The sequence below is a fragment of the Cryptomeria japonica genome, unplaced genomic scaffold (genome assembly GCF_030272615.1).
Source record: "Cryptomeria japonica unplaced genomic scaffold, Sugi_1.0 HiC_scaffold_423, whole genome shotgun sequence".
Classification (NCBI taxonomy): domain Eukaryota; kingdom Viridiplantae; phylum Streptophyta; class Pinopsida; order Cupressales; family Cupressaceae; genus Cryptomeria; species Cryptomeria japonica.
This window is the reverse complement of record NW_026729243.1, coordinates 36669-53879: the sequence shown is the minus strand read 5'-3', so window position 1 is coordinate 53879 and position 17211 is coordinate 36669. Positions and strand designations below refer to the sequence as shown.

Below are 17211 nucleotides of genomic sequence, written 5' to 3'. Positions count from 1 at the left end.
CGGTTTGACCGGGGTGCGCACACCTTGGCTGGGTTGCGCACCTTTTGTGCGCTCCAAGGTGCGCACGAAGTCGGAGCTCGGTTTGCCCCGGGTGCGCACCTTCGCCAGGGTGCGCACCTTGATGCGCACGCCTTGGCTGGGCTGCGCACCTTGGTGGGCGCCATGGTGCGCACCTTTCGTGCGCTCCAAGGTGCGCACGAAGTCGGAGCTCGGTTTGCCCCGGGTGCGCACCTTGGTGGGCGCCATGGTGCACTCCGAGGTGCCCAAGATTGGTGCGCACCAAGGAGCGCTCCGAAGTGCGCTCCAAGGTGCGCGCGAAGTCGAAAGTTGGGTTAATTGTCCGGTTTGCCTCGGGTGCGCACCTTGCGTGCACCTTCGCCAGGGTGGGCGCCTTGGTGCGCACACCTTGGCTGGGCTGCGCACACCTTGGCACCCGCGTTTCCTTCATTTTAAATTTTTTTTTTTTACAATCTCTCAAGTGGGAAATTCTATAATCTCAACTTTTTTTGCCTTTTCAGGAAACTTTTGAATGGAGCGCATCATTGGTGCGCTCCGAAGTGTGCTCCAAAGCTCTCTCCAGCTGCGTGCACCTGCCCCGGCCGCGCACCCGGCCCCGCCCAGCTTCGCTCACCTGTCCCGGGCGTCTGGTGCGGAACCTTAGAGTAAGAAACATCACCGTGCACCTTGGCCAACGTGCGCGACTCGACCGAGCGCGCACTGGCCGAGGTGCACACCGATTTCACCTGGGTGCGCGCGCAGCACCTCGGGCGCACCGGGGTGCGCGCACAACGCCCGGGTTGCACCGTGGCCTGTGTGCTCGGGGCGCCTCGGGTGCGCGCTCGGTGTCGCCCCCGCGCGCGCGGTAGTGCGGGCAGCGCACCCCGGCCCGGCCCGGCCCCGACGAGAACGCAAACGGGCAAAAGGTTTATTCAAATAGCATTGCGACGCCCGGCGAAAAACTAAAAAAGGGTGCAACACCGGGACTTCCCGGGAGGTCACCCATCCCAGTACTACTCCGGCCCAAGCGCGCTTAACTGCGGAGTTCTGATGGGATCCGGTGCACTAACGCTGGTATGATCGCACCCGTTATGAGCTTGTCGCAGTGTGTACTTAGCAAACCGCGACCCACGTGCGAATCCACCCCGGCCACCCACCCCCGTCGAGGTGCACACCCTCCCTCGCGAAGTGCGCCCCGTTCGCCAAGTGTGAGCCCTGCCCGGGTGCGCGCACCTTGCTAGGGCGTCGGGTGTGCACCCGGCCCGGCCTACGTGCGTGCACCTGGAGGGGGCGTCGTGTGCGTGCAGTGTCCCGTCTGCAACGCGGTGCCCACACACCACCTCGGGCGCAACGACCTGCGCTCACATGTGGGCCGAGTGCACCTTGGTGCATGTTCGGGGCGCCTCGGGTGCACGCTCGATCTTGCCCCGGTGCACCAAGGCGCTCGGTTTGCCCCGGGTGCGCACTTGGTGCAAGGTGGGCACCCAAAATAGGGATCAAGCACCAAAACACAAGTTTCGGGATGCAAAATGGGACCCAAGGACCACAAATGCGTTCCAAGACCCATGATGGGTCCACGAGAACAAAAATGTGTTCCGAGACTTAATAAACAAATATTGGGTTTTAGGAGAAGAAACATGCTCTGATGCCCAAAACGAGAATCGACCCCGAAAAGGCCACAGGCCAAAAGTGGGATGCGAGACAAAAAAAAATGGGACCCGAGGACCAAAATTGGGTTCCCAGGTCGAAGACAGGGCAACCGGACAAGAAACGACCTCTAAGGCTCGAAATGAGTCCCGACGACTAAAACTTGACAAGAAGCACCCATCAGGCACCCAACTCGACACCCATGGGATGCCGACCCACCCGGGCTTCCACCTAGCACACCTTGGCACCCACCCACCCTCGCACCCAACCTCGCACCCAACTTAGCACCTTTGAACCCACATTGGCACTCACCCTGACCCTGGCACCTTGGAACCCACATTGGCACTCACCTTGACCCTGGCACCCACCTTTGCACTCACCTTGGGACCCACCCTGGCTCCCACCTCGGCACCCACCCAGACACCCACCTTGGTTCCTTGGCACCCACCTTGGATCCTTGGCACCCACCCCGACACCCACCTTGGCACGCAACTTGGCTACTTGCCACCCACCTTGGCTCCTTGACGCCCACCCCGACAACCACCCCGTGACCTACCCTGGCTAGGGTTGGTGCACACCCACCCTGGTGCCCACCTTGGCACCCACCCTATGACCCACCTTGGCACGCACCTTAGTACCCACCCCGTTACCCACCCTAGGACCCACCCCGTGACCCACCTTGGCCAGGGTGGGTGCCTTGGTGCGCACAACTTGCCTGGGCTGCACACCAGGGCGGGCTCAAGATGGCACCCGCGTTCCGTTTTTTTCACTATCTTTCAAAACGGAAATTTTAAAATCTCATTTTTTTCTTTTTTTTGCCTTTTCTGGAAATTAGTGAAGGCAGCGCATCAAAGGTGCGCAATGCTGGTGCGAACCCGGGAGCGCTCCGATGTGTGCTCCAAGGTGCGGCGTGCACGAAGTCCGAGCCCGGTTTGCCCCGGGTGCGCACCTCGCGTGCACCTTCGCCGGGGTGAGCACCTTGGCTGGGTTGCGCGCCCTGGTGCGTACCAAGGAGCGCTCTGAAGTGTGCTCCAAGGTGCGGCGTGCACGAAGTCGGAGCCCGGTTTGCCCCGGGTGTGCACCTCGGGTGCGCACCTCGCGTGCACCTTCGCTGCGGTGGGCACCTTGGCTGGGTTGCGCGCCTTGGTGGGCACCATGCAGTGCACGAAGTCGGAGCCCGGTTTGCCCCGGGCGCGCACCTCCGCCAGGGTGGGCACCTTGGTGCGCACAACTTGCCTGGGCTGCGCATCAGGAAGGGCTCAAGATGGCACCCGCGTTCCGTTTTTTTCACTATCTTTCAGAACGGAAATTTTAAAATATCGTTTTTTTTTGCCTTTTCTGGAAATTAGTGAAGGCAGCGCATCAAAGGTGCGCAACGCTGGTGCGAACCTGGGAGCGCTCCGATGTGTGCTCCAAGGTGCGGCGTGCACGAAGTCGGAGCCCGGTTTGCCTCGGGTGCGCCCTGGTGGGCACCATGGTGCGCACCAAGGAGCGCTCCGAAGTGTGCTCCAAGGTGCGGCCTGCACGAAGTCGGAGCCCGGTTTGCCCCGGGTGTGCACCTCGGGTGGGCACCTTGGTGCGCATGCCTTGCCTGGGCTGCGCACCAGGGCGGGCTCAAGATGGCACCCGCGTTCCTTTTTTTTCACTATCTTTCAAAACGGAAATTTTAAAATCTCATTTTTTTTTGCCTTTTTCTGGAAATTAGTGAAGGCAGCGCATCAAAGGTGCGCACCTCGCTGCCCACCACGGTGCGCAACGCCGGTGGGCACCCGGGAGTGCTTCGAAGTGTGCTCCAAGGTGCTGCGTGCACGTTGTCGGAGCCCGGTTTGCCCCGGGTGCGCACCTCGCGTGCACCTTCGTCGGGGTGGGCACCTTGGCTTGGTTTGCCCCGGCTGCGCTCCGAAGCGGGGTTATTGGAGCGCCGCCTCTTTTTTTGTCGGAGCGTTTGGTGGGGTTTCTCGCATTGGCTCTTCCGAGGCCCGGTTGCCACCCTGGCGCGCACGAAGTCGGAAGTAGGGTTAATTGCCCGGGTGCGCACCTTTGCCAGGGTGGCACCTTACCTGGGCTGCGCACCAGGGCGGGCTCAAGATGGCACGCGCGTTCCGTTTTTTTCACTATCTTTCAAAACGGAAATTTTAAAATCTCCTTTTTTTTTTGCCTTTTCTGGAAATTAGTGAAGGCAGCGCATCAAAGGTGCGCACCTCGCTGCCCACCTTGGTGTGCTCTGAGGTGCGCACCCGGGAGCGCTACGAAGTGTGCTCCAAGGTGCGGCGTGCACGTTGTCGGAGCCCGGTTTGCCCCGGGTGCGCACCTCGCCTGCACCTTGGCCGGGGTGGGCACCTTGGCTGGGTTTGCCCAGGGTGCGCTCCGAAGCGGGGTTACTGGAGCGCCCCCTCTTTTTTTGTCAGAGAGTTTGGTGGGGTTTCTCGCATTGGCTCTTCCCAGGCCCGGTTGTTGGGTGCGCTCCCACCCTGGCGCGCGCGAAGTTGGAAGTTGGGTTAATTGCCCGGGCGCGCACCTTCGCCAGGGTGGGCACCTTGGTGCGCAAACCTTGGCTGGGCTGCGCACCAGGGCGGGCTCAAGATGGCACCAGCATTCCCTTTTTCTCACTATCTTTCAAAACGGAAATTTTAAAATCTCGTTTTTTTTTTGCCTTTTATGGAAATTAGTGAAGGCATCGCATCAAAGGTGCGCACCTCGCTGCCCACCTTGGTGTGCTCCGAGGTGCCCACCACGGTGCGCAATGCCGGTGCGAACCCGGGAGCGCCCCGATGTGTGCTCCAAGGTGCGGCGTGCACGAAGTCGGACCCCGGTTTGCCCCGGGTGCGCACCTCGCGTGCACCTTGGTGCGCACACCTTGGCTGGGTTGCGCGGCCTGGTGGGCACCATGGTGCGCACCAAGGAGCGCTCCGAAGTGTGCTCCAAGGTGCGGCGTGCACGAAGTCGGAGCCCGGTTTGCCCCGGGTGCGCACCTTCGCCGCGGTGGGCACCATGGCGTGCACGAAGTCGGAGCCCGGTTTGCCCCGGGTGCGCACCTCGCGTGCACCTTCGCCGGGGTGGGCACCTCGGCTGGGTTGCGCGCCCTGGTGCGCACCAAGGAGCGCTCTGAAGTGTGCTCCAAGGTGCGGCATGCACGAAGTCGGAGCCCGGTTTGCCCCGGGTGTGCACCTCGCGTGCACCTTCGCTGCGGTGGGCACCTTGGCTGGGTTGCGCGCCTTGGTGGGCACCATGCAGTGCACGAAGTCGGAGCCCGGTTTGCCCCGGGCGCGCACCTCCGCCAGGGTGGGCACCTTGGTGCGCACAACTTGCCTGGGCTGCGCACCAGGAAGGGCTCAAGATGGCACCCGCGTTCCGTTTTTTTCACTATCTTTCAGAACGGAAATTTTAAAATATCGTTTTTTTTTGCCTTTTCTGGAAATTAGTGAAGGCAGCGCATCAAAGGTGCGCAACGCTGGTGCGAACCTGGGAGCGCTCCGATGTGTGCTCCAAGGTGCGGCGTGCACGAAGTCGGACCCCGGTTTGCCCCGGGTGCGCACCTCGCGTGCACCTTGGTGCGCACACCTTGGCTGGGTTGCGCGCCCTGGTGGGCACCATGGTGCGCACCAAGGAGCGCTCCGAAGTGTGCTCCAAGGTGCGGCGTGCACGAAGTCGGAGCCCGGTTTGCCCCGGGTGCGCACCTCGCGTGCACCTTCGCCGCGGTGGGCACCATGGCGTGCACGAAGTCGGAGCCCGGTTTGCCCCGGGTGCGCACCTCGCGTGCACCTTCGCCGGGGTGGGCACCTTAGTGTGCAGACCTTGGCTGGGTTGCGCGCCCTGGTGGGCACCATGGTGCGCACCAAGGAGCGCTCCGAAGTGTGCTCCAAGGTGCGGCCTGCACGAAGTCGGAGCCCGGTTTGCCCCGGGTGTGCACCTCGGGTGGGCACCTTGGTGCGCATGCCTTGCCTGGGCTGCGCACCAGGGCGGGCTCAAGATGGCACCCGCGTTCCTTTTTTTTCACTATCTTTCAAAACGGAAATTTTAAAATCTCATTTTTTTTTGCCTTTTTCTGGAAATTAGTGAAGGCAGCGCATCAAAGGTGCGCACCTCGCTGCCCACCACGGTGCGCAACGCCGGTGGGCACCCGGGAGTGCTTCGAAGTGTGCTCCAAGGTGCTGCGTGCACGTTGTCGGAGCCCGGTTTGCCCCGGGTGCGCACCTCGCGTGCACCTTCGTCGGGGTGGGCACCTTGGCTGGGTTTGCCCCGGCTGCGCTCCGAAGCGGGGTTATTGGAGCGCCGCCTCTTTTTTTGTCGGAGCGTTTGGTGGGGTTTCTCGCATTGGCTCTTCCGAGGCCCGGTTGCCACCCTGGCGCGCACGAAGTCGGAAGTAGGGTTAATTGCCCGGGTGCGCACCTTTGCCAGGGTGGGCACCTTACCTGGGCTGCGCACCAGGGCGGGCTCAAGATGGCACGCGCGTTCCGTTTTTTTCACTATCTTTCAAAACGGAAATTTTAAAATCTCCTTTTTTTTTTGCCTTTTCTGGAAATTAGTGAAGGCAGCGCATCAAAGGTGCGCACCTCGCTGCCCACCTTGGTGTGCTCTGAGGTGCGCACCCGGGAGCGCTACGAAGTGTGCTCCAAGGTGCGGCGTGCACGTTGTCGGAGCCCGGTTTGCCCCGGGTGCGCACCTCGCCTGCACCTTGGCCGGGGTGGGCACCTTGGCTGGGTTTGCCCAGGGTGCGCTCCGAAGCGGGGTTACTGGAGCGCCCCCTCTTTTTTTGTCAGAGCGTTTGGTGGGGTTTCTCGCATTGGCTCTTCCCAGGCCCGGTTGTTGGGTGCGCTCCCACCCTGGCGCGCGCGAAGTTGGAAGTTGGGTTAATTGCCCGGGCGCGCACCTTCGCCAGGGTGGGCACCTTGGTGCGCACACCTTGGCTGGGCTGCGCACCAGGGCGGGCTCAAGATGGCACCAGCATTCCCTTTTTCTCACTATCTTTCAAAACGGAAATTTTAAAATCTCGTTTTTTTTTTGCCTTTTATGGAAATTAGTGAAGGCATCGCATCAAAGGTGCGCACCTCGCTGCCCACCTTGGTGTGCTCCGAGGTGCCCACCACGGTGCGCAACGCCGGTGCGAACCCGGGAGCGCCCCGATGTGTGCTCCAAGGTGCGGCGTGCACGAAGTCGGACCCCGGTTTGCCCCGGGTGCGCACCTCGCGTGCACCTTGGTGCGCACACCTTGGCTGGGTTGCGCGGCCTGGTGGGCACCATGGTGCGCACCAAGGAGCGCTCCGAAGTGTGCTCCAAGGTGCGGCGTGCACGAAGTCGGAGCCCGGTTTGCCCCGGGTACGCACCTCGCGTGCACCTTCGCCGGGGTGGGCACCTCGGCTGGGTTGCGCGCCCTGGTGCGCACCAAGGAGCGCTCCGAAGTGTGCTCCAAGGTGCGGCGTGCACGAAGTCGGAGCCCGGTTTGCCCCGGGTGCGCACCTTCGCCGCGGTGCGCACCATGGCGTGCACGAAGTCGGAGCCCGGTTTGCCCCGGGTGCGCACCTCGCGTGCACCTTCGGCGGGGTTGCGCGCCCTGGTGGGCACCATGGTGCGCACCAAGGAGCGCTCCGAAGTGTGCTCCAAGGTGCGGCGTGCACGAAGTCGGAGCCCGGTTTGCCCCGGGTGCGCACCTCGCGTGCACCTTCGGCGGGGTTGCGCGCCCTGGTGGGCACCATGGTGCGCACCAAGGAGCGCTCCGAAGTGTGCTCCAAGGTGCGGCGTGCACGAAGTCGGAGCCCGGTTTGCCCCGGGTGCGCACCTCGCGTGCACCTTCGCCGCGGTGGGCACCATGGCGTGCACGAAGTCGGAGCCCGGTTTGCCCCGGGTGCGCACCTCGCGTGCACCTTCGCCGGGGTGGGCACCTCGGCTGGGTTGCGCGCCCTGGTGCGCACCAAGGAGCGCTCCGAAGTGTGCTCCAAGGTGCGGCGTGCACGAAGTCGGAGCCCGGTTTGCCCCGGGTGCGCACCTCGCGTGCACCTTCGCCAGGGTGGGCACCTCGGTGCGCACACCTTCTCAATGTTTTCTTGCCTTTTCTGGAAATTGGTGAAGGCAGCGCATCAAAGGTGCGCACCTCGGTGTGCTCCGAGGTGCGAACCCGAGAGCGCTCCGAGGTGCCCACGAAGTCGAAAGTCGGGTTAATTGCATTGTTTTCCCCGGGTGCGCTCCGAGGTGCGCAACATCGGCGCGCACCAAGGAGGGCTCCGAAGTGTGCTCCAAGGTGCGCACGATGGCGTGCACCTCTGGTGCGCACGATTCGGAGCTCGGTTTGACCGGGGTGCGCACACCTTGGCTGGGTTGCGCACCTTTTGTGCGCTCCAAGGTGCGCACGAAGTCGGAGCTCGGTTTGCCCCGGGTGCGCACCTTCGCCAGGGTGCGCACCTTGATGCGCACGCCTTGGCTGGGCTGCGCACCTTGGTGGGCGCCATGGTGCGCACCTTTCGTGCGCTCCAAGGTGCGCACGAAGTCGGAGCTCGGTTTGCCCCGGGTGCGCACCTTGGTGGGCGCCATGGTGCACTCCGAGGTGCCCAAGATTGGTGCGCACCAAGGAGCGCTCCGAAGTGCGCTCCAAGGTGCGCGCGAAGTCGAAAGTTGGGTTAATTGTCCGGTTTGCCTCGGGTGCGCACCTTGCGTGCACCTTCGCCAGGGTGGGCGCCTTGGTGCGCACACCTTGGCTGGGCTGCGCACACCTTGGCACCCGCGTTTCCTTCATTTTAAATTTTTTTTTTTTACAATCTCTCAAGTGGGAAATTCTATAATCTCAACTTTTTTTGCCTTTTCAGGAAACTTTTGAATGGAGCGCATCATTGGTGCGCTCCGAAGTGTGCTCCAAAGCTCTCTCCAGCTGCGTGCACCTGCCCCGGCCGCGCACCCGGCCCCGCCCAGCTTCGCTCACCTGTCCCGGGCGTCTGGTGCGGAACCTTAGAGTAAGAAACATCACCGTGCACCTTGGCCAACGTGCGCGACTCGACCGAGCGCGCACTGGCCGAGGTGCACACCGATTTCACCTGGGTGCGCGCGCAGCACCTCGGGCGCACCGGGGTGCGCGCACAACGCCCGGGTTGCACCGTGGCCTGTGTGCTCGGGGCGCCTCGGGTGCGCGCTCGGTGTCGCCCCCGCGCGCGCGGTAGTGCGGGCAGCGCACCCCGGCCCGGCCCGGCCCCGACGAGAACGCAAACGGGCAAAAGGTTTATTCAAATAGCATTGCGACGCCCGGCGAAAAACTAAAAAAGGGTGCAACACCGGGACTTCCCGGGAGGTCACCCATCCCAGTACTACTCCGGCCCAAGCGCGCTTAACTGCGGAGTTCTGATGGGATCCGGTGCACTAACGCTGGTATGATCGCACCCGTTATGAGCTTGTCGCAGTGTGTACTTAGCAAACCGCGACCCACGTGCGAATCCACCCCGGCCACCCACCCCCGTCGAGGTGCACACCCTCCCTCGCGAAGTGCGCCCCGTTCGCCAAGTGTGAGCCCTGCCCGGGTGCGCGCACCTTGCTAGGGCGTCGGGTGTGCACCCGGCCCGGCCTACGTGCGTGCACCTGGAGGGGGCGTCGTGTGCGTGCAGTGTCCCGTCTGCAACGCGGTGCCCACACACCACCTCGGGCGCAACGACCTGCGCTCACATGTGGGCCGAGTGCACCTTGGTGCATGTTCGGGGCGCCTCGGGTGCACGCTCGATCTTGCCCCGGTGCACCAAGGCGCTCGGTTTGCCCCGGGTGCGCACTTGGTGCAAGGTGGGCACCCAAAATAGGGATCAAGCACCAAAACACAAGTTTCGGGATGCAAAATGGGACCCAAGGACCACAAATGCGTTCCAAGACCCATGATGGGTCCACGAGAACAAAAATGTGTTCCGAGACTTAATAAACAAATATTGGGTTTTAGGAGAAGAAACATGCTCTGATGCCCAAAACGAGAATCGACCCCGAAAAGGCCACAGGCCAAAAGTGGGATGCGAGACAAAAAAAAATGGGACCCGAGGACCAAAATTGGGTTCCCAGGTCGAAGACAGGGCAACCGGACAAGAAACGACCTCTAAGGCTCGAAATGAGTCCCGACGACTAAAACTTGACAAGAAGCACCCATCAGGCACCCAACTCGACACCCATGGGATGCCGACCCACCCGGGCTTCCACCTAGCACACCTTGGCACCCACCCACCCTCGCACCCAACCTCGCACCCAACTTAGCACCTTTGAACCCACATTGGCACTCACCCTGACCCTGGCACCTTGGAACCCACATTGGCACTCACCTTGACCCTGGCACCCACCTTTGCACTCACCTTGGGACCCACCCTGGCTCCCACCTCGGCACCCACCCAGACACCCACCTTGGTTCCTTGGCACCCACCTTGGATCCTTGGCACCCACCCCGACACCCACCTTGGCACGCAACTTGGCTACTTGCCACCCACCTTGGCTCCTTGACGCCCACCCCGACAACCACCCCGTGACCTACCCTGGCTAGGGTTGGTGCACACCCACCCTGGTGCCCACCTTGGCACCCACCCTATGACCCACCTTGGCACGCACCTTAGTACCCACCCCGTTACCCACCCTAGGACCCACCCCGTGACCCACCTTGGCCAGGGTGGGTGCCTTGGTGCGCACAACTTGCCTGGGCTGCACACCAGGGCGGGCTCAAGATGGCACCCGCGTTCCGTTTTTTTCACTATCTTTCAAAACGGAAATTTTAAAATCTCATTTTTTTCTTTTTTTTGCCTTTTCTGGAAATTAGTGAAGGCAGCGCATCAAAGGTGCGCAATGCTGGTGCGAACCCGGGAGCGCTCCGATGTGTGCTCCAAGGTGCGGCGTGCACGAAGTCCGAGCCCGGTTTGCCCCGGGTGCGCACCTCGCGTGCACCTTCGCCGGGGTGAGCACCTTGGCTGGGTTGCGCGCCCTGGTGCGTACCAAGGAGCGCTCTGAAGTGTGCTCCAAGGTGCGGCGTGCACGAAGTCGGAGCCCGGTTTGCCCCGGGTGTGCACCTCGGGTGCGCACCTCGCGTGCACCTTCGCTGCGGTGGGCACCTTGGCTGGGTTGCGCGCCTTGGTGGGCACCATGCAGTGCACGAAGTCGGAGCCCGGTTTGCCCCGGGCGCGCACCTCCGCCAGGGTGGGCACCTTGGTGCGCACAACTTGCCTGGGCTGCGCATCAGGAAGGGCTCAAGATGGCACCCGCGTTCCGTTTTTTTCACTATCTTTCAGAACGGAAATTTTAAAATATCGTTTTTTTTTGCCTTTTCTGGAAATTAGTGAAGGCAGCGCATCAAAGGTGCGCAACGCTGGTGCGAACCTGGGAGCGCTCCGATGTGTGCTCCAAGGTGCGGCGTGCACGAAGTCGGAGCCCGGTTTGCCTCGGGTGCGCCCTGGTGGGCACCATGGTGCGCACCAAGGAGCGCTCCGAAGTGTGCTCCAAGGTGCGGCCTGCACGAAGTCGGAGCCCGGTTTGCCCCGGGTGTGCACCTCGGGTGGGCACCTTGGTGCGCATGCCTTGCCTGGGCTGCGCACCAGGGCGGGCTCAAGATGGCACCCGCGTTCCTTTTTTTTCACTATCTTTCAAAACGGAAATTTTAAAATCTCATTTTTTTTTGCCTTTTTCTGGAAATTAGTGAAGGCAGCGCATCAAAGGTGCGCACCTCGCTGCCCACCACGGTGCGCAACGCCGGTGGGCACCCGGGAGTGCTTCGAAGTGTGCTCCAAGGTGCTGCGTGCACGTTGTCGGAGCCCGGTTTGCCCCGGGTGCGCACCTCGCGTGCACCTTCGTCGGGGTGGGCACCTTGGCTTGGTTTGCCCCGGCTGCGCTCCGAAGCGGGGTTATTGGAGCGCCGCCTCTTTTTTTGTCGGAGCGTTTGGTGGGGTTTCTCGCATTGGCTCTTCCGAGGCCCGGTTGCCACCCTGGCGCGCACGAAGTCGGAAGTAGGGTTAATTGCCCGGGTGCGCACCTTTGCCAGGGTGGCACCTTACCTGGGCTGCGCACCAGGGCGGGCTCAAGATGGCACGCGCGTTCCGTTTTTTTCACTATCTTTCAAAACGGAAATTTTAAAATCTCCTTTTTTTTTTGCCTTTTCTGGAAATTAGTGAAGGCAGCGCATCAAAGGTGCGCACCTCGCTGCCCACCTTGGTGTGCTCTGAGGTGCGCACCCGGGAGCGCTACGAAGTGTGCTCCAAGGTGCGGCGTGCACGTTGTCGGAGCCCGGTTTGCCCCGGGTGCGCACCTCGCCTGCACCTTGGCCGGGGTGGGCACCTTGGCTGGGTTTGCCCAGGGTGCGCTCCGAAGCGGGGTTACTGGAGCGCCCCCTCTTTTTTTGTCAGAGAGTTTGGTGGGGTTTCTCGCATTGGCTCTTCCCAGGCCCGGTTGTTGGGTGCGCTCCCACCCTGGCGCGCGCGAAGTTGGAAGTTGGGTTAATTGCCCGGGCGCGCACCTTCGCCAGGGTGGGCACCTTGGTGCGCAAACCTTGGCTGGGCTGCGCACCAGGGCGGGCTCAAGATGGCACCAGCATTCCCTTTTTCTCACTATCTTTCAAAACGGAAATTTTAAAATCTCGTTTTTTTTTTGCCTTTTATGGAAATTAGTGAAGGCATCGCATCAAAGGTGCGCACCTCGCTGCCCACCTTGGTGTGCTCCGAGGTGCCCACCACGGTGCGCAACGCCGGTGCGAACCCGGGAGCGCCCCGATGTGTGCTCCAAGGTGCGGCGTGCACGAAGTCGGACCCCGGTTTGCCCCGGGTGCGCACCTCGCGTGCACCTTGGTGCGCACACCTTGGCTGGGTTGCGCGGCCTGGTGGGCACCATGGTGCGCACCAAGGAGCGCTCCGAAGTGTGCTCCAAGGTGCGGCGTGCACGAAGTCGGAGCCCGGTTTGCCCCGGGTGCGCACCTTCGCCGCGGTGGGCACCATGGCGTGCACGAAGTCGGAGCCCGGTTTGCCCCGGGTGCGCACCTCGCGTGCACCTTCGCCGGGGTGGGCACCTCGGCTGGGTTGCGCGCCCTGGTGCGCACCAAGGAGCGCTCTGAAGTGTGCTCCAAGGTGCGGCGTGCACGAAGTCGGAGCCCGGTTTGCCCCGGGTGTGCACCTCGCGTGCACCTTCGCTGCGGTGGGCACCTTGGCTGGGTTGCGCGCCTTGGTGGGCACCATGCAGTGCACGAAGTCGGAGCCCGGTTTGCCCCGGGCGCGCACCTCCGCCAGGGTGGGCACCTTGGTGCGCACAACTTGCCTGGGCTGCGCACCAGGAAGGGCTCAAGATGGCACCCGCGTTCCGTTTTTTTCACTATCTTTCAGAACGGAAATTTTAAAATATCGTTTTTTTTTGCCTTTTCTGGAAATTAGTGAAGGCAGCGCATCAAAGGTGCGCAACGCTGGTGCGAACCTGGGAGCGCTCCGATGTGTGCTCCAAGGTGCGGCGTGCACGAAGTCGGACCCCGGTTTGCCCCGGGTGCGCACCTCGCGTGCACCTTGGTGCGCACACCTTGGCTGGGTTGCGCGCCCTGGTGGGCACCATGGTGCGCACCAAGGAGCGCTCCGAAGTGTGCTCCAAGGTGCGGCGTGCACGAAGTCGGAGCCCGGTTTGCCCCGGGTGCGCACCTCGCGTGCACCTTCGCCGCGGTGGGCACCATGGCGTGCACGAAGTCGGAGCCCGGTTTGCCCCGGGTGCGCACCTCGCGTGCACCTTCGCCGGGGTGGGCACCTTAGTGTGCAGACCTTGGCTGGGTTGCGCGCCCTGGTGGGCACCATGGTGCGCACCAAGGAGCGCTCCGAAGTGTGCTCCAAGGTGCGGCCTGCACGAAGTCGGAGCCCGGTTTGCCCCGGGTGTGCACCTCGGGTGGGCACCTTGGTGCGCATGCCTTGCCTGGGCTGCGCACCAGGGCGGGCTCAAGATGGCACCCGCGTTCCTTTTTTTTCACTATCTTTCAAAACGGAAATTTTAAAATCTCATTTTTTTTTGCCTTTTTCTGGAAATTAGTGAAGGCAGCGCATCAAAGGTGCGCACCTCGCTGCCCACCACGGTGCGCAACGCCGGTGGGCACCCGGGAGTGCTTCGAAGTGTGCTCCAAGGTGCTGCGTGCACGTTGTCGGAGCCCGGTTTGCCCCGGGTGCGCACCTCGCGTGCACCTTCGTCGGGGTGGGCACCTTGGCTGGGTTTGCCCCGGCTGCGCTCCGAAGCGGGGTTATTGGAGCGCCGCCTCTTTTTTTGTCGGAGCGTTTGGTGGGGTTTCTCGCATTGGCTCTTCCGAGGCCCGGTTGCCACCCTGGCGCGCACGAAGTCGGAAGTAGGGTTAATTGCCCGGGTGCGCACCTTTGCCAGGGTGGGCACCTTACCTGGGCTGCGCACCAGGGCGGGCTCAAGATGGCACGCGCGTTCCGTTTTTTTCACTATCTTTCAAAACGGAAATTTTAAAATCTCCTTTTTTTTTTGCCTTTTCTGGAAATTAGTGAAGGCAGCGCATCAAAGGTGCGCACCTCGCTGCCCACCTTGGTGTGCTCTGAGGTGCGCACCCGGGAGCGCTACGAAGTGTGCTCCAAGGTGCGGCGTGCACGTTGTCGGAGCCCGGTTTGCCCCGGGTGCGCACCTCGCCTGCACCTTGGCCGGGGTGGGCACCTTGGCTGGGTTTGCCCAGGGTGCGCTCCGAAGCGGGGTTACTGGAGCGCCCCCTCTTTTTTTGTCAGAGCGTTTGGTGGGGTTTCTCGCATTGGCTCTTCCCAGGCCCGGTTGTTGGGTGCGCTCCCACCCTGGCGCGCGCGAAGTTGGAAGTTGGGTTAATTGCCCGGGCGCGCACCTTCGCCAGGGTGGGCACCTTGGTGCGCACACCTTGGCTGGGCTGCGCACCAGGGCGGGCTCAAGATGGCACCAGCATTCCCTTTTTCTCACTATCTTTCAAAACGGAAATTTTAAAATCTCGTTTTTTTTTTGCCTTTTATGGAAATTAGTGAAGGCATCGCATCAAAGGTGCGCACCTCGCTGCCCACCTTGGTGTGCTCCGAGGTGCCCACCACGGTGCGCAACGCCGGTGCGAACCCGGGAGCGCCCCGATGTGTGCTCCAAGGTGCGGCGTGCACGAAGTCGGACCCCGGTTTGCCCCGGGTGCGCACCTCGCGTGCACCTTGGTGCGCACACCTTGGCTGGGTTGCGCGGCCTGGTGGGCACCATGGTGCGCACCAAGGAGCGCTCCGAAGTGTGCTCCAAGGTGCGGCGTGCACGAAGTCGGAGCCCGGTTTGCCCCGGGTACGCACCTCGCGTGCACCTTCGCCGGGGTGGGCACCTCGGCTGGGTTGCGCGCCCTGGTGCGCACCAAGGAGCGCTCCGAAGTGTGCTCCAAGGTGCGGCGTGCACGAAGTCGGAGCCCGGTTTGCCCCGGGTGCGCACCTTCGCCGCGGTGCGCACCATGGCGTGCACGAAGTCGGAGCCCGGTTTGCCCCGGGTGCGCACCTCGCGTGCACCTTCGGCGGGGTTGCGCGCCCTGGTGGGCACCATGGTGCGCACCAAGGAGCGCTCCGAAGTGTGCTCCAAGGTGCGGCGTGCACGAAGTCGGAGCCCGGTTTGCCCCGGGTGCGCACCTCGCGTGCACCTTCGGCGGGGTTGCGCGCCCTGGTGGGCACCATGGTGCGCACCAAGGAGCGCTCCGAAGTGTGCTCCAAGGTGCGGCGTGCACGAAGTCGGAGCCCGGTTTGCCCCGGGTGCGCACCTCGCGTGCACCTTCGCCGCGGTGGGCACCATGGCGTGCACGAAGTCGGAGCCCGGTTTGCCCCGGGTGCGCACCTCGCGTGCACCTTCGCCGGGGTGGGCACCTCGGCTGGGTTGCGCGCCCTGGTGCGCACCAAGGAGCGCTCCGAAGTGTGCTCCAAGGTGCGGCGTGCACGAAGTCGGAGCCCGGTTTGCCCCGGGTGCGCACCTCGCGTGCACCTTCGCCAGGGTGGGCACCTCGGTGCGCACACCTTCTCAATGTTTTCTTGCCTTTTCTGGAAATTGGTGAAGGCAGCGCATCAAAGGTGCGCACCTCGGTGTGCTCCGAGGTGCGAACCCGAGAGCGCTCCGAGGTGCCCACGAAGTCGAAAGTCGGGTTAATTGCATTGTTTTCCCCGGGTGCGCTCCGAGGTGCGCAACATCGGCGCGCACCAAGGAGGGCTCCGAAGTGTGCTCCAAGGTGCGCACGATGGCGTGCACCTCTGGTGCGCACGATTCGGAGCTCGGTTTGACCGGGGTGCGCACACCTTGGCTGGGTTGCGCACCTTTTGTGCGCTCCAAGGTGCGCACGAAGTCGGAGCTCGGTTTGCCCCGGGTGCGCACCTTCGCCAGGGTGCGCACCTTGATGCGCACGCCTTGGCTGGGCTGCGCACCTTGGTGGGCGCCATGGTGCGCACCTTTCGTGCGCTCCAAGGTGCGCACGAAGTCGGAGCTCGGTTTGCCCCGGGTGCGCACCTTGGTGGGCGCCATGGTGCACTCCGAGGTGCCCAAGATTGGTGCGCACCAAGGAGCGCTCCGAAGTGCGCTCCAAGGTGCGCGCGAAGTCGAAAGTTGGGTTAATTGTCCGGTTTGCCTCGGGTGCGCACCTTGCGTGCACCTTCGCCAGGGTGGGCGCCTTGGTGCGCACACCTTGGCTGGGCTGCGCACACCTTGGCACCCGCGTTTCCTTCATTTTAAATTTTTTTTTTTTACAATCTCTCAAGTGGGAAATTCTATAATCTCAACTTTTTTTGCCTTTTCAGGAAACTTTTGAATGGAGCGCATCATTGGTGCGCTCCGAAGTGTGCTCCAAAGCTCTCTCCAGCTGCGTGCACCTGCCCCGGCCGCGCACCCGGCCCCGCCCAGCTTCGCTCACCTGTCCCGGGCGTCTGGTGCGGAACCTTAGAGTAAGAAACATCACCGTGCACCTTGGCCAACGTGCGCGACTCGACCGAGCGCGCACTGGCCGAGGTGCACACCGATTTCACCTGGGTGCGCGCGCAGCACCTCGGGCGCACCGGGGTGCGCGCACAACGCCCGGGTTGCACCGTGGCCTGTGTGCTCGGGGCGCCTCGGGTGCGCGCTCGGTGTCGCCCCCGCGCGCGCGGTAGTGCGGGCAGCGCACCCCGGCCCGGCCCGGCCCCGACGAGAACGCAAACGGGCAAAAGGTTTATTCAAATAGCATTGCGACGCCCGGCGAAAAACTAAAAAAGGGTGCAACACCGGGACTTCCCGGGAGGTCACCCATCCCAGTACTACTCCGGCCCAAGCGCGCTTAACTGCGGAGTTCTGATGGGATCCGGTGCACTAACGCTGGTATGATCGCACCCGTTATGAGCTTGTCGCAGTGTGTACTTAGCAAACCGCGACCCACGTGCGAATCCACCCCGGCCACCCACCCCCGTCGAGGTGCACACCCTCCCTCGCGAAGTGCGCCCCGTTCGCCAAGTGTGAGCCCTGCCCGGGTGCGCGCACCTTGCTAGGGCGTCGGGTGTGCACCCGGCCCGGCCTACGTGCGTGCACCTGGAGGGGGCGTCGTGTGCGTGCAGTGTCCCGTCTGCAACGCGGTGCCCACACACCACCTCGGGCGCAACGACCTGCGCTCACATG

At 63.0% G+C, this 17211-nt stretch overlaps 3 non-coding genes across 3 annotated transcripts; all 3 read right to left on the bottom strand.

Annotated features, from left to right (window-relative positions):
* Positions 1 to 966: 966 nt before the first annotated feature.
* Positions 967 to 1085, bottom strand: LOC131871551 (5S ribosomal RNA). Its single transcript, XR_009369766.1, has one exon. It is a non-coding gene; the product is annotated as a 5S ribosomal RNA (ribosomal RNA).
* A 7804-nt stretch (positions 1086 to 8889) lies between these two features.
* LOC131871550 (5S ribosomal RNA) lies at positions 8890 to 9008 on the bottom strand. The gene has a single exon (XR_009369765.1). It is a non-coding gene; the product is annotated as a 5S ribosomal RNA (ribosomal RNA).
* Positions 9009 to 16812: 7804 nt separating this feature from the next.
* Positions 16813 to 16931, bottom strand: LOC131871565 (5S ribosomal RNA). The gene has a single exon (XR_009369779.1). It is a non-coding gene; the product is annotated as a 5S ribosomal RNA (ribosomal RNA).
* Between the last annotated feature and the right edge of the window lie 280 nt (positions 16932 to 17211).